At 41.2% G+C, this 24,925-nt stretch overlaps 1 long non-coding RNA gene across 1 annotated transcript in view; it reads right to left on the bottom strand.

Annotated features, from left to right (window-relative positions):
• Positions 1-7,122: 7,122 nt before the first annotated feature.
• LOC113991631 overlaps positions 7,123-24,925 on the bottom strand; it is a 79,245-nt gene continuing 61,442 nt past the window's right edge. The window contains exons 2-3 of the long non-coding RNA XR_003541970.2: positions 9,185-9,256; positions 7,123-7,489 (exon numbers count right to left, since the gene is read on the bottom strand). This is a non-coding gene — a long non-coding RNA (uncharacterized LOC113991631). The remainder of the gene's footprint in view (positions 7,490-9,184; positions 9,257-24,925) is intronic.

The raw sequence follows: 24,925 nt of genomic DNA, 5'->3' as shown, positions 1-24,925 counted from the left end.
TAATGGCCAAAGGAAGAAGAGGAGAATCCTCAATGTGGATGGTCCAACAGAGGCAATTGCATTTCATTTCCAAACACAGCACAAGATCACACATATTGAGAGAAACAAGTTGCAGGTGATTCTGATTTACTGCAGCCAACTCACAAACCACATTTAGACTGTGCCCCCAGAGCAAGCAACAGAACCAGACACAGCTAAACTGCATGTGTCATGCTTAATCATTTAGCAAAAATTGGTAATGCATTTCTCAATAGAGACTGTGACAAATATTGACAAGATGTCCAAGATACACTTATGTTACACAGTTTTACTTTAGCAAGGAAAAGAAACCGAGTTCTGTTTCATCACTGTTACAGTATCACCCGGATTCTAAACTGCTTCTGGATGATGAAAGTACCATGTTCTTACTGCTGCTGCATAAAGCTAAATACAAAGCAACAGTGCCTTTTATAATCCCATTTATAAGTCCATATATTCCATATCTATTCCAATTTATAAGTCCATTTATAGCTGACTTCCCTGCATCTACAGGAAGGTGAACAAAATTGTCCTGATACCCCTTTGACAGGAGAAAGCTTTCTGGGTTTTCTCAGACAGTCTGTTTACAGATACCATCCTGAGGTAAGTGAAGTTGCAAGTACATTTGTCTGAAACTATGTAATGGCAGTTTCACTTAAAATAGTATATTTTTTTTAGATTCACTATTAATATTTCTAGTTGGAAGAGTCCTCCTCTGCAGAGGACAGAGAACTTTAATTTCAGTCAATACATGTGCACCATTTGAAATCAATGTCTACAGAAGATATATTAACCTTCATTTGAAAAATGCCAGTAAATAGAGCCAATTATCAAATTAATTTTTCTTTTATATTCATGAAATAGCAATATTTATTGTCGATATAAGCAATCCATTAAGTGAATGACTGGTAGCTGGAAAGATTTAATCTTTAGCACATGAGAAATCTATAAAAGCTGCAAAGTCAACAATATGTGCTGTCCACAGGAATTCATTGTTTTTAGGGAGACAGCTATTCCACAAACTAGGCAACCTCCAGACAAGCATCCCAGTTCACTGTATTAATTTGAGCTTGAGATGTTTATGATGTCCCTAAACTGTGTTCTAAAATGGGAGATAAAGTAACAAGCTACAAAAAACAATGACCCCTAGTTTTGAAACGGCAATGTACGGCGTTTAAATTTTGGGGGGTGGGTGACATCCCCTGATTTTGGATTATTAGTCTTGCTTTTCCGAGTGTTTTGTGACAAACACGTTAGGCTGATGCCAACAGTGCTGGTGACAGCAGCAGAGAGAGAAGCCAAGGCAGGAGCTCCAGCTGTTGTTATTCACCCTCTCAACAACACAGTCCCAAACCTACCAGCCAGTGGAGAAGCCTCTCCACAGGAGGACTTCCCTCCTTTCTCCAGTTTAGTGGAATGCATCACAAATAATTTTTACCAACACTGAAGACAGAGAAAGGAATGAGATTTTTCTTCTAGTTTCTGTAAGTAAAGAGCTGTCAAGTGCTACTGATATCACTACCTCAAACACAACTGAGCAGCACTCAGTTACAATGCATTATTGTAAAACACAGTTCTCAAGGAAGACACTTCTTTATGCTCACAGCTTTGAATAGTTTCAGAGCTCTCTTCACCACAAAAGAGCTGCAACACTACTTACCAGAGAAGCCTTCAGAGTGACTGAAGCCTGAAGTCTGGGCTTTCACATCATAATGAGTTATTCGGTACCAGCAATAACAGCAAATGTCAGTCACCTGTGAGCATGAGGATGAAGGGTGGGTAAGACAAACTCTCCTCTTCTGCATGGTGCTAAACCCCATTCATTCTGGGAAAACAGCCAGCACTTCCAATTGCTGCTGCCCGCAGGAAGGACTCAAATTTTGGAGTTGCTGAGCAAGCACAGTTGCCTTTGAGTCACCCAGCACATAAAGAAAGACCTAGCCTGCATTTAACAGTGCAGAGTACCTGCACTTCCTATTGGTTCTACTGGGGACACCCTTTAGAAACCATAAAATCATAAGTAAAAAAGTGGGAAAGGACATATCCTGTCCCTCCTCAGGTGCACCTAAACATGCAGCATGCACTCACACTTCAGCCATGGCCTGATTTACACAGACTGTCACAGGAAATGCTACAACCCAATTCTGCAATGCTGGACTAAAATCTCCAAAGATCAGAGATATTTCATATTGAAATCTGGGATCAGTAGTGACAAGATTATGTCTTTTGAATTCACCATTATGATTATAACAATCTCCATAAAGAACATTTTGTTTTAATTTACTTCAAGCAATCCTTTCCAGAAGTCTCCTTTGCGAACCACACAAAGAACACTACGACTGGTTGCTAGAAACAGTCACAGGAAATAAGTGGCAAATATCCTGAGTAAGTGAATGCCTGATACCAGTTTCTAAATAAATAGTCTTGTCTTCACACCTGGATCTAAGCACTACCACAGGTGAACCAGAGTTCAAAGTAAACTTGTTCATGAACAGACAGGAAGGGGTGAAAGCCCATCACTATTTGTCACCTCGGGGTTTTGACTGAACAGAACAAGGCTCAGATTACACAGGTACATATAAAATGGCTTTACAAATACCATACATTTTGTGATGTCCCACAGTTTTTTCAATGCAAGGAGGAAAAACATGACCAAAAAAAAAAGTCATTTCTCAGAAGCACCTAAAATTCCTATGCTGAAAGTGTATCACAAATGCCTTGAAAGGAAAATGGGATATGATCTCCTTACTCTCTCACTGCAGAGATAATTGAACATATCATGTGAAAAGAGGCACTGTAATAGAGATTATTAACTCTGTATTTTAAAACCTGCAAAAAAAAGCACAACAGCTTTATTCTATTTATGTCAAAGACAAATGTTTGAGCTAGTTCATATTGTTTGACCCACTCTGACATGCATATATGGATACAGCTCATAGCAAAAGCTGTATTAGGCCTTTGGGTATTACAGATCCCTTCTTGCTGCTTATAACCATCTTTGCTGTAGCCAGAATTCTGTCTTTGTAAAAGCATTGCACAAATGTTTTATAGAGAACTGGATCAGCAGGACAGCTCTTTCCCAGTAACTCCAAGGAGCACCATGCTCATTTTGTGAATAATAACTGCAGAAATACTGAAAATGCCAAAAGTACCACGAAGTGAAACATCCCCTTGACACACAGTGGCCTGTCTGTGTATAAATTGTACACGTGCATCAAACAATTTTTGTAAGAGTTAAGGCTCCAGTCGCTCAGGGGACACAGGACTGGAAGAGCAGCCACAGGTCCTACTCGACCCTCATTCTGGCTCCAGCAGCATCTCTGCCCCAGCCCTTCTCCAGATACTGATTTTTATTTACATTCACTGTAGAAAGAGAATCACCCTATAAGCCAAAGTTCTGTCATATTTGCACTGATGTGGTCCTGGGAATAATTGGGGTAAATCTAAAAGAAAAGCTCCAATCAAAACTTTGTTCAGTGCTCCATATACCAGCTTCTCACCATTCCTGATACCAGGTGCTTTCCAAGTCAACAGCTACAGCAACTGATCTGTATGTGATCACTCACTGAGTTACAACATTTTAAGATAATACACTCATAAATGCATCACATTATCTCCTTGCAAATGTTTTGGGCGTGGCTTCTTTTGCCTAACAGTAGGATTTAATATTAGTCATTACATAGGGGACCCACACACGTTAGGTTTACTGTGTCCTGCTGTGAACATACAGCTGAGCCCTGGCAACTAACCATCTGCATCCCTTTGAAAATGTGAAATAATATGTAGTGTCATCTATTATTTTCCAGATAGCTTCTCAAAAGCTGACCACACTGCAAACCAGCACGTTTTACCTTGCAGTTGTTAGGAGAACATACACAGCTCCTACTGCTTATCTGGCATGAAGCAGTTTGTGGAGATGAGGTATCTTGGGATTATTCACACACTATAACTTCTCTCTGTAAATGCACTTGCTTGTTAAATGCTATCAGATCTCTACTTTAATAAATTTTACTCCATGATTTAATTTGAAATAAATTGCCCTTTTTAAACAATTAATCACTTTCTAAGTGCAAGTTCCACAGGTGGTTCAGAAATGCTCCCCTGTCAAATCCAAAAAGTCTGCAGTGGAGGAGCAAACACACACCTAATAAAGGCCTTCCTTTACAAACAGAGCTGGAATAACAGGCATTTCTACCCACACAAATACAGGTATCAGGATCCAGCTCTCTCATCCCTTGACAATGAGTTCACAAGTTGGCCTTTAATATCTGCATTTATTTTCAGTACCTTGAGTGACTCCTTTCCTCGAGACTGACAGACTGCAGACTCACAAGGCAAAAGCTGACAGTGAAAACTTCAATAACTTTTGCCAAACCAGTCTTTCATCTACTACACAATACTCCTGGCTTCTTCCTGCTAAATTGTTCTGCAGACAGTCTTTCAGCCAACAGTGACTCCTTCCTGTGGCTTCACTGAATCAATGCTGCCATAAAAATTATATAGATTACAGCTACACTCATTGCAGTGATAAAAAGATTCATCTCTTTACTCAACCTTGCTAATGAGTCTAAACAAGGTTTTAGAGCAATAAAAGCCATTTTTAATTACTAAAAAAAAAATGTTTGTTTTTAATCCCTGCATGATTTATTTCTATAAATGCCAAATAACCAGCACTTTACACAAGGTGTCACTCTCAGGGAGAAGAGGAAGGGCTGTAGCATCACTCTTTGCTAGTGACTCTACTTAATGCAATGTACAGCACAGCATCAAGGCCAAGGCCTGCCAAAATTTCAGTGCTGAATACTGATAGCACATCTATGTGAATAAAACTGTAACACAGAGGCTGTGATTCATTCAGTGTCTTTGTGAAGGCTGGATAAAGGGTTTTTTCTATGGGCAGCCCTATAACCAACATCTAGAGTCTGATTTGGGTTCTCCCTGACTTACTGAACCATTGACTTAGAAACAGGAATGAATTTCATCTTTTAAACCACTTTAAAAAAATCATTACATTTTACACAGTCAGTTTTGAGTGCAGGGTTGCTGCAAATCATTCAGGACTGCTGTACAGGTTCAGCTTTACTCCATGAAAAAGAAAGAAATCAGTTAGAATAGAATGGTTTTTTCCCTTTAAGTCTGGTACATTCTCAGCTCTTTATGAAGAACTTTCAGATCTGCACTCTCAGTATTCTGACAGTGTTCTCATACCTGATGTCCCTTTCCTTGACTAGGACAAGCTTTGTGCAACGGAGTACAGGATTAGAAAAAATTAAAAATAAAGCCCAGAGACTGCATAATCCATTCATTTGTTTTCCTGTTTAAATAGAAATTATTTTCCTAACTGTATCCAAGAAGAAAAGCAGACTCCAAACAAATGCACACTAGGCTGCAGTTCTGTAGGAAATAATTTCCCGTGCCCCAGCAGCAACAGCCCAAGTACATTGCTTCTGACTTTTAAGCTTCCTAAGTGACTGACCATCAAATTTTTAAAATGCTGACTTCTGAGGTGAGGGCTCACAACCCTGTTGACTGCATTTGGACCTGTGCTCACACTTTTCTGAATCCATCACCTTATTTACATTGGCCATTGGCTTTTCACCTGTCTCCACAATTTGCTTTCTCAGCTATGAGGGGCAGTTAACTGTACAAGAAGATCAAATGCTGAGTTATCTCTATTTCACAAACCATTCAGAAAAAAAAAAAAAGCTCTCTATATACCTTGTAGTTAAGAAACCTGTGGCAGAGGTTAAGGACAAACTTTTCAAAGTGTGCTCTGCTAGTTCTGGGATTCCAAGAGACAAGAGCAGGCAGTCCTGGCTGTTCAAATGAGTAGTGCCTGCAGCTGAAAGTACAATTCTCAGTCACCTTGCACTGGCTTCACAGAAACACGGCTGCAAAGTGACAGGTTATAAACACCATGCATTTTACTTTTTCTCCCAGACTTAACAAGGTTGCTGGCATGCAAGTCCAGAATGGAATGGCACCCACAGAAACGCCCACAGCAGATTGTAAAACTTCCATAACTAATGTGTTCTGGTTCCTCTGCACAGCTGCTGCACACAGGCCATGGAGACCCGTGGCCATGCTGCCTCCCCCCACGCTGGTACCCCCTGTCAGGAGAGGTGCCAACCCTGGGCAAAACCCCTGAGCTGCCTCACCTGGAGCTGAGCCCCAGCACACCCCTGTGCCAGACTAACGCTCTGGAGCCCTGATCACCCTCCCCTCTGACTCCATCCCGAGCCACATCTCACTCCAGAGGGCACAGAGCTCAAAACTGCAACTCCACCCTCGGGCTTTTTTTCATTTCAGGCAAAAGCCACGTTACAATAAAAACGCAAACCTTATTCTCCCACCCTCCTGCCTCTGGTCCACCTCAACAGGTAACTGAACACAGAAGTCAAGCAACAGTGTTACAAATTTTCTCCTTTGCTTTGCAAAGCTTAAAATCCTTCAGAAATTCCCTGATTTCATTTTTCTCCCGTTTTAGCTACACACTGTTTGCATGCCAGATGGGTTTTCCCCAAGCTCTCACACCACTACGAAAACTGCAGCGTTATTTGTTAATTTATCACTGTACTAAAATACAATAAGTGAACCATACATAGATAAAATGAATTATAGGTACACCTCCCATACATTCTGTACATCATGCTAAGCAAAAGCTGTGTTGTGTTAACTGTCAAGCTGAGAAATAGCTGACATTTATTATTTTAATTGTTTACTTTGCTGAAATAAGCTTCTATGAGAAGCTATGACTTTTATTAAATCTTCACTACAGCATTATTTTCACAGATTGGGAGGCAAAAGCTAATTTTCAAAACTGCTTTGTCCTACAAGGTCACCGCCAACAGCTCGAATGCACATGTCAAGGAGACATCTGCTTCAGAGATACCACTCTATGTTAAATGTGCATTATTTAAAAAATTTAGGATACTTTTCATTAAAAAATGCTTATTCAGTAATTACGTAGTTTTTAACTGGTGTTTAGCAGTAAAGATTTTTATCCCCTGCAGATTGTTTTAATATTTCATAACAGCCACCCTGAATTAGACTTCAGCATTTGCTTTAGAAATCACAGTAAAGCATAGCCATGGATGAGTTCAGACAGACAAGCTGTCACTGATCTAAATCATTACAGAATTACACAGTAAATTTATACATTTTCTTTGCCCAAATCTTTTGAGGTCATTGATGAGACCAGAAAATTTCTCATTTCTCTTTCCTATGAAAAGAACAATCTTGTTTTCAGCTAATCAGGTTTTTTTCCGTTTCAAACCGACGCAAGTGTACTCGGCAAAAGAGAAGAATTCTTGGTACGCGGCCCCAGTGTTTCTCTGGATGCAATTCTGAAGTTAGCAGTTTCCCAGGCTGTAGTGTCACTGATTTCAAAAGGGCTTCATGTGTGAAGAAGACACGATGTTCTGGAGAGACAGACCTTTCCTTCTGACTCTTCATCTCCGTGAAGGAGATCCTGCAAAACAGGATACTGCTAAAGACAAGAATTTTTTTTTTTTTTTTGCATCAGTGTTTGAAGATCAACACAGCAATTGATTTCTATGAATTATATTTCACTTTATTTTGTCGAGGTCTGGCCTTACAATGAATAAGGATTGTGCTCTCAGATTGATCTGTTGCTTCATATTAATGGAGAGGTTCCCACTGACTTCAGGCTCTCAGTGCTAGAAATAACAAGCCCAAATATTTAGGACTAAATAGTGTAACTGCAGGTAGATAATAGCTTGCTCTGCCTCTACCCTCAAGTGATTAAAAGTTCTATTGTCAAGATTAAAATAGGCCTGATATTTTTTTGTTAGAATATACATATTATTATTTGAATTTTAGAAGGTGGAAAGCTCTGCTCATCTACACAGATTTGTTTGTTTGTTGAACAAAGGAGAATTTTTTTTTTTTCTGCTCAAAAGTGTAGTAGTGAAGTTGTTATACCTAACTTTGGTCTTAAGGATCCAAGTGCAGCACAGGTTATGGAGAGAAAAAATAATTATTAGACCAATTCTGGAAAAATGGACAGGTTTGAGGCTAAAAGCCTTTCATAGGGGCAAATATGTAAAAGAAAGAAATATAAGTTTGCTTGAATACAGATTCCCTTACAGACATATGCAAAGGATTGTCTTTCATGCTTCCCTACCTGGGCAATGAATTCTCCTAATCCTGTGCTCTCATTTCCCTGTGTCCTCAGGATTCTGTCACGGCCCCAGGACTGCTCACAGCCCTCAGGAGCCAGGGACTGGCACATCTCGTTTGTCTGGGTTTAGACTTGCTGTGCTTAGACCTGTCTTTCTTTCCACATTCCATAAAAAGCACTTTCAAAACCCTCTAGGTTTCATACTGCAGGTTTCACTGGACAGGTGTTTGCAGCAGGTATTGCCCAGTTCCACTCCTGGGGGAATCCTGGGTGCCAAGAGCTCCCCTGCCCTGGAACTGCCCAGTTCCTGCCCAGCCCCGGGTGAGCTGCCCTGGGGCCAGGGCTGAGCCTGGCTCTGCAGAGCCAGCTCTGCTGTCCTGCCCCAGGCCTGGACCTGCTGCAGGGGAACCCAGTACTCGCTGAGCCCGAGGCCACAACCTGCTGCTGCCCCCCCCCTTCACTGAGAACTGCCTGATGCCCCTGCCTGATGCCCCTGGCCTGCTGCCCCTGCCTGATGCCCCTGGCCTGCTGCCCCTGGCCTGCTGCCCCTGCCTGATGCCCCTGCCTGATGCCCCTGGCCTGCTGCCCCTGCCTGCTGCCCCTGCCTGCTGCCCCTGCCTGGCTCCCCTCCCCCAGCAGCTGGAGCAGAACATCCCAGCACACACAACACCGGGAACACATCGCCCACCGGGGTTCCCAACTCCACCAGGCAGGGGGAGGACACCTTCTGGGGGAACTGAAGGAGCACAAAAATGCTCCTATCACAGCCAAAAGGGAACAACTCTTAATTCCAACATCCCCAGACAGGTAGAGAGATCAGGTTTGCAGCACATCAGAAGTCCCACAGCCAAGTGACACACCCCGTGGACAATCGAGCCCCAGGATTTCCTGACAGAACAGGTTCTGAATTCCTCAGGATACCCTTATTTATCAAATGTTGCGTGGCAGCAATGCCAAGCAGGATCTTCAGAAGTAGGATCCAGATAAGGACGTGCTGAACCCCAGCAAACCATCTGTACTGACCTCAGCTCCACACAACTGTGATGCACCGAAGGAAGGTTCAGGCAGCCCCGTTGATGGCTCAGCTCAAGGAGTCTGAAGGAACAGCAGTGCAGTTCACTTTTCTAATTAGCTCCAATACTCTACATTCTACTACTTGCCACAAATATCACGTATTAGAGTTTAAATTATTGCAAAACCATGATTTTTTTACAAGAATAAGTCAGAAGTCTTTTATATTAACAATGTCAACTGATATTTTATTTAAACTTCTATGTTGCATTAAAATATTATGCCAACCTACAGAGAAACACTGTGTTGCTGCCTATATCCATATATAGTGTTCAAAAAATAATAACAAAAATTATAAAGATAAAATGAAAATTTCAGTGAGTTGTATTAACTATAGATCTAAATCTGGAATCTGGGATGGAGTTTAAAATAAATAAGAGGAATAAAAGGAGTTTATAATGCAGGGACACAGTTACTTCAGCCTTTTATCTTTGGACAGTGAAAAACAACATATATATTTATTGCCTATTAACATCTGCCACAACAAAACAAGATTATATCAAGAATTTTTACTGGGTATATAAAAATATTTATTGAAGCTGTGTCATTTTGTATCTTTTGGAAGTTCATTTTCAGTTCCTGGCAGTTTATGAAAATTCAAGCTATACATGATTGCTTAGTGATAATCCCAAATTCTGGGAAACAAATACTAAAAACCAGCACTACAGGAAAAGATAAGTGTAATAGCAAGCAATTCTGACATTTTGTTTTAACTGACTCTTTTTTATGTAATTGCTATGTATTTTCCAATAGGATAAAAGGCTACGTACAACATACGACCTTTTTAGTATAGGAAGACAGTCATCTTTTAAGCTTTTCTAAGACACAACAGAGTGGTAAATAAATAGCACATATATAGATACAAAGTGAGTGCTTACGTGATAACATTCCAACTGAATTCAGGGAAACAAGCAGCACTCGGATGGTTAATCTCATGCATTTTTAAAGAAAAAATATTTACTGCTTTTGTTTTCTGCAGTGCTATCATCAATAATGCAACTCTGCTTTGTTTACATATTCCTTACAAGTCACCTGGGCTTTATTCTCCTTCCCGTCTCCTCTCCACCCCACCATTTCTAAGCTCATTTGTTTGGGGAAAAAAACCAACACGTAATATTAGGATCTTTTATGGCTGAGAACTATTAGGATGAAATGTAACAGATACTGAACATCGGATAGTTGTTAAAAATGTGCTAACACAAGTGAAATCCAAAAAACCCTACAGTATGTGAGAAGCATATAAAATTTCTCTACGCATGTCCTTCAAAAAAGTTTAATACATAGTCAGGTCACATTATTGCACATCAAATTCTCTAGGTCTCTAGCTGCCAGTAGCAATTATCTGTAAGAGAACATATTTTCCCTCGTGACTAGCTATCGGGAATTTTTGACTATACCTAAGCATAGCCTTGAGCAAAACTCCTACAGGGCATATTTGGAATAGAGTATTTCATTTGGATGAAATATTGAGGTTTCCGTGCAATATGTCTATCTATATATTTATACATCTGTTTCAACATATTGATCTGTTTATCTGTTTACTTTAATTACATTAAATAGTTGTATTAAAATGTAAATAGTCCTGAATCTCTCTCTCTATTTCTGTGTGCAGTTTTAAGCAGCCCAGCTTCCTGGTTCCTGTGTGACAGCACATCCCCACCAAGGGCTCCCACCACCACCCCGGGCCCCCAGGGCTGCTGGGGGGGCACCCCAGGGCTGGCTGCACCCCTCACCCCTACACCCACCCTTCATCCCTCCAACCACCCCTCACCCCCTACACTCACTCCTACAGCCCCCCCTCACCCCTACAGCCCCCCTCACCCCTACAGCCCCCCCTCACCCCTACACCCACCCTTCATCCCTCCAACCACCCCTCACCCCCTACACTCACTCCTACAGCCCCCCCTCACCCCTACAGGCCCCCCTGACCCCTACAGCCCCCCCTCACCCCTACACCCACCCCTCCCCCCCCATCCCCCTACCCCCCCCCTCACCCCTAAGCCCATCCCTCTCACCCACACACCCCCTACAGCCCCCCCACACCCACCCTTCATCCCTCCAACCACCCCTCACACCCTACACTCATCCCTACAGCCCCCCCTCACCCCTACAGCCCCCCCTCACCCCTACGCCCACCCCTCAACCCCTCCAACCCCCCCTGACCCCCACAGCCCCCCCTACGCTGCCCCAGCTGGGGCAGTGGGACAGGCCAGGGTTGTTACGGGGTCACTGATGTGTGGGTGGGTAAGGGTGGAGTCTTTAAGGAAAAGGAGCAAATTCCATCAATGCAGAGGGAATATAAAGTCGTATAACTGATTATCTTCAAAAATGTATGAGGCAATCCAGCTTGGTAGAGGATTTTAAACAAACCTCTGGTTTACAAACCTCTCGTGCCAGAGCATCGGGTTTGCTACCACGGGTTCTCAAACAAGGTTCCAGTTTCACTGTGCTACAGGTGGACAGGAAACCAGAACTGTGCAGTTGGATGATAATGACCCATCCCACAGAACACAGGAACCACTGAACTCCACTAATAAGAACCACAATGCAAATGTGTAGTAAAGCTACTAATGTATGGGATTAATTGAATTGCTGTCCTGTGAACACAGGTGCAACCACTTCCTTTCAAATGAAATTATGTTGGTTTCATTTGGACTGGATCTCAGTCGTACAGAAATCACACGAATGATTATTTGGTCTCATAGTACACTCTCTGAAGTCTGCAATAGTCTTTCATTGATTTATCGGCAGTCAGATCAAACCCTTTACATTTATGCATTATGCACGTGTATTTATTGCATAACTACATGGAAATGTACGGCAATACAGTGGTAGAAATTAACAGATCATTATTCAACCACAGAGGGACAGAAAACTCTATCAGGAGGTGAGGGATTTAAAAAAAATTCCAGCAGCAATAGACAATCACTAATTTTCGTCAGCACAGAAGCTTGAATAAATACAACAGCAAGCATAGCAAAGACTGAAAGCTTTTACATGCACTTCTATAACTGCAAAAGAAAACAACATTACAGCTTTGAAAAATTAAATATTCTGGGAGTCTTTACAGACCTCGTAGAACAAGAGTTGATACTTTCTAGTTTTCAAATGATCACAAAATATATGAGAAAGCACAATAGCATAAATTCTCATCTCTCCTCTTAATAATACATTCACAGTCTTAAATGGTATTCTTCCTTCCTGAATTTTTCCAAATCTATCCTATTTATCTGATTGGATTTCTGTCCCATCTTTCTACATATTAGAGCTAATTAGTACCCCTTGATGAGAAACAGTCCACCGATGGAAAAAAGCAGTGGGATAAGATCTACGTTAACAAATGTAGTTCATTTAATATCATTTGTACTGCTGCATTATTAATAATACATAATTACCCTGTGCAGGCTGCAAAGGGGAAGAATAAAATCATTCATTAATTCCTTGGCCTTTACAAAAGTAGTGGTATATTTGCCAGGGGCAAAAAAAAAGTACTGGACTTACAGAACGTCATTCATCAGTTTTGCACATCACACTAAAATATTACCTTTTTGGTGTTGAAAGTACTGCTTTATTTAAACAAGTTCCTTACACCAGCCCGAGATACGGTGTGCCAAACCACCACTGGAACCCTCAGTTGTTATTCTGAAGGCAGCTCAGCAAAGCAGCAGGACAGCAGACTATCTGAAAGCTGAGATTGCCAGACAGCTATCGAGGGCTGTTTTCAATGCATACAAATTCCAAGCCAAAACCCGCACAGAATTTCCCATTACCTACACCTGGCTATATTTGTTGTACAATCTATTACTTATCTAATAACTATTTAATGTTTTTTCATTTACATGTGTAAGTTACTCCAGACTTTGAACACTGCAGGAAGCAAATACAAACCTGCTTTAATTTTATCCACACTCTTCAGTCCAAATCAGCACAATAACACTTTACACCAGTTACAGAACAGTGTAAGAGCCTGCTAAATTGCAGGCAAAAAGTACCTTTTAGGATACAGGACAAATTCATCCAACCGTGAGCCCAAATCTCTTGTTCTCACTCCAGTAACAGCCCCAGTGTTGCTGTGCACATTCTGCCTGAAGAACCAGGATTTTGGGGTTGTATGTGGATGTGTATATACAGCAATGCCATCAGACACACCCAGCCTTCTGCATAACGACCCTTCCTAGAACTCTGCTGTTCTGTAAAACCAGAGAGGGCACGTGAAACCCCAGGACCATGGTTCTTTGTTTTTCCTGGAGGCAGAGTCTGACTGTCTCCCAGTGCTGGGAGTCGAGCACATCCTGCACTGATCCCAGCAGGAAGGGGCTCTAACGCCGTCTCCTCGTGCCCAGCAGCAGGAGACGTCAGGCAGGGACACACAAGGCATGTGACTCTCTTCTCAAGATTTTGGAGGACAATGGGACGTGCTTTCAGAAACGCTCACCTCACCTGTGACTACCTCAGAAATTCTGGGGAGTATTCCTAGTACCTTCCACCTACTTTCCACAGCAGATTGTTGTTTAAAGATAATTCAGCTGTGTCAAAGTACTCTCCTGAGAACAGCTAGGTCATACTTAGGAGGGGACACAAGACTGGGTGTACTGCCAGAGGGGAAGGGCAGGCTCCAGGTTCAGGCACAACCAGGACCCACCAGCTCTCCTGTGTTCACCTCAGGAACAGAAATGGAAATACACCAAATGACCAGTTGATCAAAACACAGGGGTATGCTAGCACTGAAACAGTTAATGTTTTCTCATATAAATGTAAGAGGCTAGAGGACCTTGAAATAAAGACAGAGGTAAAAAAGTGTGAGAATAGAAAAACATTTAAAAAAAAAATCAAATAAACGTCGTGAACGTGAAGGGCAAGAATATTACCTATAAAACAAAACTCCATAAAAATCAAGAAATAGAAAAGTAAAATTAATGCATGAGACAGAAATCTGGGGATTTCTGTGAAGTTCCAGGTGTAAGAAAGACTGAGTAATGGGTTGAGTCCAGAAGATAGAGCTGAGCTCATCTTGAAGACAGAGGACAGATGTTGGCTTTCTATGAATTCAATGAACATACCTGCATGACAAAGCCTGTGGGAAGGGCCCAGCTCAGTTAAACTGAGCAGCAGGTAAAAGCCTGCAGTGAAAGCTGCTCCTGCCCTCAGCTCCCCCCAGCAGAGCACAGGGAGCACTGAGTGCTCTGCTGCCATGGAGGGGATTAGCTGCATTCCAGTTCCTTCATGTTACACATTATTTAGTGAAATGCTTAGAAACTCCCTGCCAAGCTAAACATTACAGTGAAAGTGCTTTTTAAGGGAATGACCTAACAGCAGACACAAGGTCACCTGAAACAGTTTCTGTCATTTGGTAGAAGGCCGAGGAAAAAACCCACTAATACCATTCAGAGCAGGATGTGGGGGGGTCCTGCTTTACCCTGAGGAGTCAGGACACTGCCCTCAGGTCCCCAGTCACAAATGAGACCTGCAGGAGTGGACAGATCCATCTGGACCCAGCAGAACTTACACAACTGAAATTATTCTGCCTAGAGACAAAGTCAACAGCCTGACAGCGCTGAGGAGCGAAAAATGAACCCTTCTGGAGGCAAAGCAGACCCTTGAACCACCTGCACCCTTTGCAAGTCTCCTCCATCACCTCCCTTGTAAAGAACAAAACCAAAAACCTCACTTACCTAACAGTGATATCCAGCAACACAACTGTGCAAGATGGAAAATCCTTTTGAAGGACATAAAGATATACTTCCAGAAGATGAAATGCAGCACAGCGGAGTAATAAAGACTAACTCAAAGTCTGGAGTATAAAATGCATTTCAGAAGATCTGAAGTGTTTGACCTCAAATTCTTTTGCTGACTACTCAAGCTACTTATTTTAGTTCTACAAGATGTGAGCAAGCCTAAAGGTTTTGGGTGAATATTAAGCGTTTTAAAGAAAATAAGTCTTAATTCACATATGATCAAACAGGATTTTTAGGATTGTTAAGATTACTGTGTATTTCGTAATGTTCACTTATTTTTTCTAAGATTTATAATATTAAGACATGTTCCTCATTTGTTTTTTTTCACACAAAGCTACAGTGATATCTGTGTCTATAGTTTCTCTTTAAATTAATGAAACAATAGGGTCTTAAATCTCCAAATTAAGAGTACTCTATATGCAAAGCCTACAAATTTTGAATTATTTGAACACTGTTATCTCACCAATATAACAAATAAAAAGTTATGTTTTCTTAAATAATGTAGGGAACAGTGATGTGTGTTTTAGCCTTAATTTTGAGAAGTCACAGAATGTCATTGAATCCCAAGTATTTTCTCAAAATTTATTAAATTGAATACACTATGTATGTTCAACATAAATAATACATATTTAAATATATAAAAATAATATACTTCTATATAAATAATGCAATTCTAAAGGACCAGAACAGACTCCTAATCCATTTTAAGTCATACAACAAACTGAATTCAAGGTTAACAGCAACTTTATCCTAAATAGCGTTTGCTGCCAACAAGTCCTAGTTTTCCTGTATTCACAGGATGCCACACTGAAGATATATCACAATATAAAATAGATGGCAACAAATAGAAAAATCTAGAAAACAAGACAGTTTCTGTAAAACGAAGGAAAAGCCACAGCCAACAATAGCCATTAACTGGACAATCAGTGCACGTGCCCTCATTATAACTGTCCCAGTCCTACGGCAGTAACATCTTTGTCATCCTTTCCCTCCAGGTAAGGCTGAGCATTGGTTACATCCCACCTCCCTGCTCAGCCTCTGTTCTGGGCCAGGAGACACCCAGAGCACAGTCACTGCCAGCACACACTGATCAGAGCTGGGGGCAATGTGGGCACCTCCCCTGAGCAAGCAGAATTGATGTCCTTCATTTGTCTCCTGCCAGCAGTGGCCACCAGCAGTGGCACCCAGAGCCCAGTCACTGCCAGCACACCTACACTGATCAGAGCTGGGGGCAATGTGGGCACCTCCCCTGAGCAGCAACAGCCACCAGCAGTGGCACCCAGAGCACAGTCACTGCCAGCACACCTACACTGATCAGAGCTGGGGGAACTGGGGGCACCTCCCCTGAGCAAGTAGAACGTGTGTCCTTCACTGCAGCTCCTGCCAGCAGTGGCCACCAGCAGTGACACCCAGAGCACACTGCAGGGACAGTGGAGCAGAACAGGCCATCTCCACATGGCTGTGGACAGGGTGGACCTGCTGAACCCACAGAGCTGGGCTGAGTATCATCTGTAAGCCCCTGAAACAAGGTTCACCTCCCTTCACCGAGATACACCCAATCCCTGCACTGGTTGACTGAAAATGCTTTACACTTGAGATTTTGTTTTTCTAAAACCAGAAGGAAGAAAAAGCAAAGCAAGACCTAAAATTGCACTAATGTAATTTAGTCCTCTGACACATACTGCAAAGCATTCACACCATGCACTCAAAACTTTGGTACATTTGGCCATGTTTTTTAATTTGTGCATTAGCCAACTGGGATAACAGTATTTTACTGTCCTTGAAGTGAAAACATATTTTTTACACTAGATTTTTTAAAGCTGTCACATATCTGAAACATAAACGAGCCTTGATCAATCCATTTTCCTTCCTCCCCACCAGAGTCAGGGCAGTGCTCTGTGCTCCTCCCTCCCCTCCTGGCTCATCCCCTCCTGGAACAGCCAGTGCCCTCCTGGGGTCAGATCCACACCAGGGGCTCGTAATTCCAGCCTATTAAATCACAACAGCATCTCAACAGACAAACTATTACATGGAAATATTTTAAATGCAGGAATATTCTTTTTATAAAGGAGGAGGAGAAAAAAATCACTAAAGTTTGCATACAGTGAAAATATTTCAACAAGTGAAGCATAACAATGCAATATTAACTCTAATATTAGTGACATTTCAGAGATCTCGTTAAAAACTAGGGAGCAGGCTTTATTTGAACTTTGTTGCCCTGATATTAGAATTCTTTTTTACAATTAATTTATTTCCTTGTAGTTCTCATTATGTTTTTATTGCATTCATGGAGTAGCGGAGCATTTCTCTAACTAATTTAACACCTGTAAATTCCCACGGCTGCTAATGAAAGACTGTGGAGACTACCAGAGAAATTTCTAATTCATATTTCAAAGGTTGGGAGTTCAAATCCTATTAGGGTTGTACTTATTAATGTTTCTATTAAGTCCTTTCCATCTCTGAAGTTATAGTTTGAAGCAGTACTTTCATTTTGTATGAAGAAGGAAAACACACCTGCTCCAAAATGACACACAAAGGGGCACAAGGAAGGAGAAGGAAACAAACTTTGTAAGAGGACAGTTCAGATGCAATGTCTGTGCTTTTGAAAGAGATGCCATTCTTGCAGTTAAAGGCAAAAACCAATGAACTACACATCTTGAATCCTTCAAGAAACAGCGAAAATCCCTAGTTTTTTTCCATATAGTGCAATTGCATTGGCTGATGCCTTGGCTTCCATTCTTGTCTAACTTTTCTTTACAATATTTATCATTTAATCTCCCACCTCCTCAGTTTATTCATCTGTACAATGGATGGAATACTTACTGACCTCCTAGTTAAGTAATCCTTAATCCTTTGGACATCCACAACTATTTCCACTAGAATTTTAAAGCTAATAAATTAAATGCATCTTCAATGGGATTTTGTCAGATTTAATTCATTAGTTATGAGTGTCTTAATGGAACAGCTATAGATGTTCAAAGGATTAATTATAGCTAAAAAACAACCACTTAGAAAACTGTTCAGCCATATCAAAAAAGAATATATCACTGGAAATAACCCTGCCCAAAGAGACCTGGAGCTAAGCACCCTCTAATATTGCCCTTGACTGACATAACCTTAAATTCAGCAGCATTCTGGCACGATGCCCTAATTTATGCTGCTACAGATCTACATCTGTTATGAGAAATAATTACGCAAAAGGTTTGAGGCATTTTTTTAAAAATATTGTTTTGCATATTAGGTAACATCTGACAACCTGTATTTCATGCAGCCACTAAAGAAAATAATTTGAGTGGTAAACAAACACACAGCACCTGATTGGCAACCAGCACACCAGATTCCCTTCTCATTTCTTGAGTGGTAATTACTTTTTTCAAAACCACATCATTTTCTCAGAGTAACATTCTATTCTCCCCCTGTATTTTCAATTTACAAGTATTCACTGTACTCTCACATTGGCCTCCAAGTCATAAGGCTAAAAAAGTTTAGCTTAGTTTAGTTTGCTTCTCATCTCTTCTTATTGAACCTATAGCACACATTTCCAACTACTGCACAACATTATACTGAAATTTAAAAGAATTCATTTGTATCCACAAATCCATACCTATCATTTACCTGGGTTCAAAAATCCCACCAAAAAATCCACAAGCAACACACAGGAATTTTTTGAGCCAATCTGAATCATCACTTTAATCTGTTTGAGAAAAAGTGAATATATATGCATCAGGAAAAGCCTTCTGATCCTTTAAAATGAAGCTTGTTCTCTCATTTGGCTCCCTCAAAATCAGTGTAAAACTGCTCACATTCGGCTCCAGGTCTGAGACAAAAATACCTTTTTCCCACATAGACCATAATAGCATGAGTCCCCAAAAATCCCCAGGGGTGCATTCTCTGGTGGGAAGGCCTGTGAGCAGTACAGCAGAACTGACAGCATGTTTATGTCCTGATTCACAGGAGTCACCCTGCAAGGTCAGAAACTTTTTGACCAACTTACTGCATTAATTTGAGCCCTGCCATACACTGTGCCTCACCTTTGGGCCACATTTACACCCTCAGCCCAACGACAGATGCAGACTCCAGCCTTCCTGAAAATCTGCTTTCAAAAAGACTGACTGACAAGTTGCTCTTTATTCTTTTTCTGGGGAAAAAAAGTTTATCTATATATCTATATATCTATATATATAGATATATCTATATGTCAGAGGGTCACGCTCTTGGTATTTGCAGAGCTCTAAAGCTCTGGAGACACAAGGGAGACAGAGCTGACGTTTTACTGCTGATCACAAACTCCACCACAAGGAGAAAGAAGATTCAGACCTTGCTGTAGACTGTCAAGATTTATACCAAGGGGGGCTGTCTTCAAAAGCAGGCTGTGGATAAATAAAAATCCAGAGAGCAGGCTCTTCAGGTGGAGCTGCACAATCAGGGTGCATGGGCTGAGGAGCCCCATCAATAGTATTTGTGCAACAACAACCTGCCAAGAAAACTGGGGAGGCTCTGAAAGATGAGTGAACAGGGAATGGGAGAAAGAGTTTATTTATCCATATGGTAACAACATTCCGACGGCTCCGAGTAACGGGCAAGATGTAGTAATGTACTTGAGAGGAAATAATTTTAAAATATGTTGTCTCCAAATTCTTATGATTCATACCAGCTTATACAATCCTTCGGGCCAAATACTGCGGTCCCTCCTCAGCTCTCATTCAAGAAAAATCTGCTCAGAATCAATAGGAGTTTGCTTATATAAGGAAAAAGTGAAAACTAAGGGTAAAATAGGGCTATGATTCATGGGCCACATGAAAATTATTTCGGTTGTTCACACATGCAGACAATACATCATAAGGAAAAGATGCTGTACTAGGATGCCCTAGTTTTCAAAACCTATAGGCATTTATTAATGGATCTGAACACAAACTTCAGCACACAAGCAAAGCCCAAATGTATCCCCTGGCTGGGCTGCTCTGGGGGGTGTTCAGGAACTGCCAGCCCCTGCTTTCCTGCACTGCCCCTGCTTTCCTGCACTGCCCCTGCTTTCCTGGTCACACAGTCAGGGATGATATCTTAAGAGAAGGCTACCTGTGATTAGCATGGGAAACATTCCAGTTTCCTTATGGTGCCTCTGCATAAAAATAACAGTCCTAACCATTTTTTATTTTACCTTCTAACAACACAATCTGAGATGTATTTTGGAAGATTTGAGTGCCCCAGAATAATTCATCCCTCACAAAAAACATTACCATGACAAATATTTAGCTATTATGCACGTCATGTTTAATTCATTTTACTAAGTAAGAATATTATTAATACAGACCCTTATGAAAATAAGTAGGATTGTTTTATTATTTGTAAATAATTTGTACTGAAATCTCCCAAATAAACATAAAACGGACGAAGGCATTTCAAAAAATATGTAAATCAAACAAAAAATTATTATGATTATTTTTTCTTACATTTTCTTTTTTTAAAAAGGAGGCAGAAAACTCTGCTTAGCATCAAAGACATTGATGCAACTTGTAGGTTTTCCCACATTTAATCATCTTTGTTGAGAAGAGCGAGCCAACGGTCCTGCAGATTTCAGCCAGTTCTACAGCACTTCTCTCACCAAATTTGCCACTTCTTTAACTCAGTTTATTATTCTCACTGTGAAACACATGCACCATAATACAGTAAACCAAAACTGCCCAGATTGTAGTATGTGTGCTACTTGTTTTCAGCTACACCCTTTTATTTTGTATTCCTGCTCTTCACTCCTCCATAATGGTTTTCTGCTCAGTCACACCATTGCAAACCCCTCCTGCCCAGCCACTTTGATATTTAATTCACTTGTGCTCTCAGTTTCTCCTACCAGCAGGTCTTTTTTTTCCAAACTGTTTCATGATACTTAATGCTCTCCTTCTCCCTCTCTTCTACCATCTTGTCTCTTCTCCACTTTTTATTCCTAATAGTCTTTACATCTCCATCACTCACATTTAACGTGACACATTTAGGAATTTACCTCTTTTCCCCTCCTGATCTTTCAGTCACAATACATGTTCTCTCCCCTGCTGCAAAACTTCTCCGCAATGTTTTGTGAAGACAAAGCAAGATTTCTCATCAGCTTCCTCCCTGACACATCAGTGCATCTCTCCCTCTCACTGTGCAGCAGAACAGCCTGTGTGTGCATAATGGGGTGGATATTTCAGCAGATTGCAAGGATGGCAGCTGTTAAAATGCATAAATGTGTGTGTATGTCTTTGCTGGTATTTGTGGGTTTACATATAGGTGCCAATTCCTCCTAGATTCTATGAACCACTGCAGCCAGAACTTTATCATTATTAATTCTACTTCCAAGTCATACCATAAAAGTATTTTGCCTTAAGCAAATTAAAGCAGATACAAAAGCTCAATAGGAAATGTCTCCACTCGATTATCTTGGAATCTGTTAAAGAGTCTGAACCAAACTAGAGCACAGGGACACTACAAGTGACAGGATGATTATATTTTTAAATGTAAAACAAATCAGAACTGCCAAGTCTCACAGTGCAATCTCCAAAGGAAGGAGGGACCCTGCAGAGAGCAGAGGAGGAGCTGCTGCTGACACGGGACAGCCCAGAGGAGCACGGGGAACAGGGATCCATGGGCATGATGCAGACTGGGTAAAACACAGAAAGGAAAAGAATGTCCAGCTGAGGCAAGGACGAGCATACAAACATTGAAATCTCCTGAACCTGAGCGAATCTCTAACCTGAAGAGGTCCATGGGTCTCTTTAGATGAACAGAATGTGTTTTAAATATTTAACGTTTTCCTAGTAGCAGAAACTGAGATATGAGCAAACATGTAGAACCTAATCTGACAGTTCCAAATGCACACCTATGAAAAGAAGTTTGTTCCCTGAAGTAAACTGCAATGAGACACCCATCTCACGTGTCATCATCTACATTCCCAAAGCTCATACAGAAATTTCAAGCAACACTGAAACCACCTCACTTCTACAAGGGAAATATCAACTACTTCCATATCTGTTTTTCAGCAGGCTATCTTTTCATGTAATCTCTTCACAGTGAAGTACCATGACTGAGGACACTGCCTTGCTGCTAAACTCCCTCCTTCAGATTGTGCGGTGGCCTCTATTGTCCCTGTACAGCTCCACTCTTCAGCACAGATGAGAGCCCCGAGGTCACGCTCATCTCCATGGATCAAACCATCCGCATTTCATCTGACTCACCAACAAGAGAGGCACCACAGTGCTCCTGCACCTCTTAAAGAAGGAACCAGATGGTTCTCTGCACACGAGAGGCAGCGTTTTCCATTCATTAGAAAGCAAAAACATGCAGAAAAACCCTTAAAAAAAGAAATCATATCTAAACCCAGTAATATATTGTTGACCACCAGCCACACCCAGTGATGAATACTCAGCCCCTTGCTCCCCAAGAACTTAACCAGTTTACCTCTCCCCACACATCTTGATTTGAAAAACTGTAAAACATTCACCTTTTGAACACACCAAGATTTAGAGGCCAAAAGTCCACATCAGCCAAACAGATTAAAAGAACAAGAACAGTTTTACACCTAAGATACACTCAAATATGCTGATTTTAAACTAATGCCCCCAAATACAGAAAAATTTTTTAATCTCTCACGTCTCATTTAGAAACACACTTCTCTCTTTTCTGTTTCTCTGTGTCCCCTCTTTCACAGAACAAAAAGAAGTAGTGGTGCTCACTGCTGACACTCTTCAAGAAGGGTGTGATAACCACGATTAAATGGAAATACAGGACACTGGCAAATACGACCAGGGACAGCAATCATTTATTAACCATCTCACAAGCACCTACTTATCCGTTCTACAAACTGGAACTTCAAGCTAAGCTTTCTATAGTGAACTAACAGGACTTCATTTCAAAAAGAAAAAATATATACATATAAAAGTTCATGTAAACCTCTCTTTCACAAGATATATATACACATCTTAGAGTGTTAATGTTTGGTGACATTTTTTTCCATTACTGCAGCTATGTGCTGGCTATATTCAATTTAGTCCTGTCACATTACTTCAGTTCCACAGACATATAATTGCTATTACATTTTCATCAATACCTCATTTACTTAGAAAATGTAACAGTCTCTGTCCACCTCTAGATAGGAAATTATTTTTTGTATCTCATCCACCATTGCTGCAATAATGAAGTATCTCCAAAATTGCTGTTATATGTTTCTTTTCTGAAATGCCATCTTTACACAGTGCCCCGTGACAACCAGATATGAAGAAAGAATAACTTTTCAGGAGTCACATTTCTCAATCAACACAAGCTTACAACTTTAGCAGTGCCATCAGTCAGATGGACACAGAAGTGATTGTGTATTCCATAAGGTTCCAGAATTACTGTCAGCCAGGAGTTATGTGTCACATCCATGCAAGAAAAATACTGGAAATATAAATTTTCCTTCTGTCTTCTGCAGTGTGTTTATACAGTGACTCCACTGAGCAGCAGGTAATGAAGAGACTTGTGACTAACACCAGCACGCTCAGGATGTGGAAAATCAGGCAGAAAAGTGTATTGTTGCCATTTCCAGAGGTAAGGAGACACCTAAGTGTTCTAAGTGTTCTCCTGCCAGTTTTGGCATGTTGACAGAGCTGCACAGAACAGTTCAGCCCCCTGAGCCTTCCCCAAGCCCTGAGCAGTGTCCCAGCTCAGGCAGAGGAAAGGCCCAGAGCAGGGAGGGCACACAGGGCAGGACAGGGATGTCCCTCACACTCGGTCATGGCCCTGCCACGGCTCAAGGCCAGACAGCTGGGACATGGAAAAGGTGGAACATCCCATCCACATCTTCTCCCCTTGATGTACTTACCCACGGTGTGCACTGTGCACGTCACTGCTCCCCAGAGAGGAGTGGTTATGAACACTGTGAACATTAACACCCAGCTCAAGAGGAGAGATGTTGCTATTTTGTCAGAGGTCTTGGCCCCTTCCTGAGGCTTCTCTTGAATACTCTGTGCCTTTGCAAGGATTGCCAGCCCATGCACTGTAAGGAGTAGGCAGAAAGTGCCAAGATTTCTGGAGACAGCAATCCAAACTCTGCATTACATGACCCAATTTCTAAATCATTCCTACCTGTCCAGGACTTTGATCATAGTGCATTACCCCATGACTGGTCTCTAGGACCACCAGCATCTCTCCTCTTTGCACACATTTAGACTACACAGAGTACATTGGCAGGACTACACTGTAACATACAATCACTTCAAAATTAAAAAAGCATTAAAAAAACTTTTTCTAGAAATTATTAATGGAACTAGTACAGCAGAAGAACTTTGTCTATAAAATTCTACAAGTGGTAAAGATCATTTGTAAATTCTGTGTTTTGCTCATCAGAGATGTGATAGCTGAATGGTGAATATTCCTTTATTTCATACTCAGAAGGCACTGAAAAAAATTATTTTCTCCTAAAATCCATGATTGGATTGTCTGCAGGAAAAAAAAATAGTGTTTCCAATGCAGTTCTTTGCAGTTGCCTTGTTGACTTTTTTCTTTTTTTTAATGGAATTGAAGGAAATTTTCCTTCATCTTGTGCTTACCTAACTTATTGCCATTAACCTTGCAGATAATAAGTCTTCCATCTTCTTCTCTAATGACACAAATGAAATAAACTCATCCCACTTCAGCACTGCTTTGAAACTCTCCCTTCTGATGTACCATCAAAGCAGTCCTGAACAGGCTCTGCAGTGAGACGGTAAATGAACTGAAATTCTGCCACGTTACCTCTTCCCACCTGTTGAATCCCATGACCTAGAAGTTTAAAAGCCACCTGCATCCCTATCTGCCAGCTCAGACTACTCCACATGATTCCTGCAGCTGTATTCAGGGTGCTATTGTGGGATGCAGAGTCACAGAAATAATACTAAGACAGCAGCAATACTAAGTGAAATTCAAAATTGAGAGCACTAAAACTGAGGAGAAGCCAACTGCTACGTGGACA

Source organism: Pipra filicauda, unplaced genomic scaffold (assembly GCF_003945595.2).
Source record: "Pipra filicauda isolate LSUMZ 115617 unplaced genomic scaffold, ASM394559v2 scaffold36_size6622888_pilon, whole genome shotgun sequence".
Lineage (NCBI taxonomy): Eukaryota > Metazoa > Chordata > Aves > Passeriformes > Pipridae > Pipra > Pipra filicauda.
This window is presented reverse-complemented; position numbering and strand designations above follow the sequence as displayed.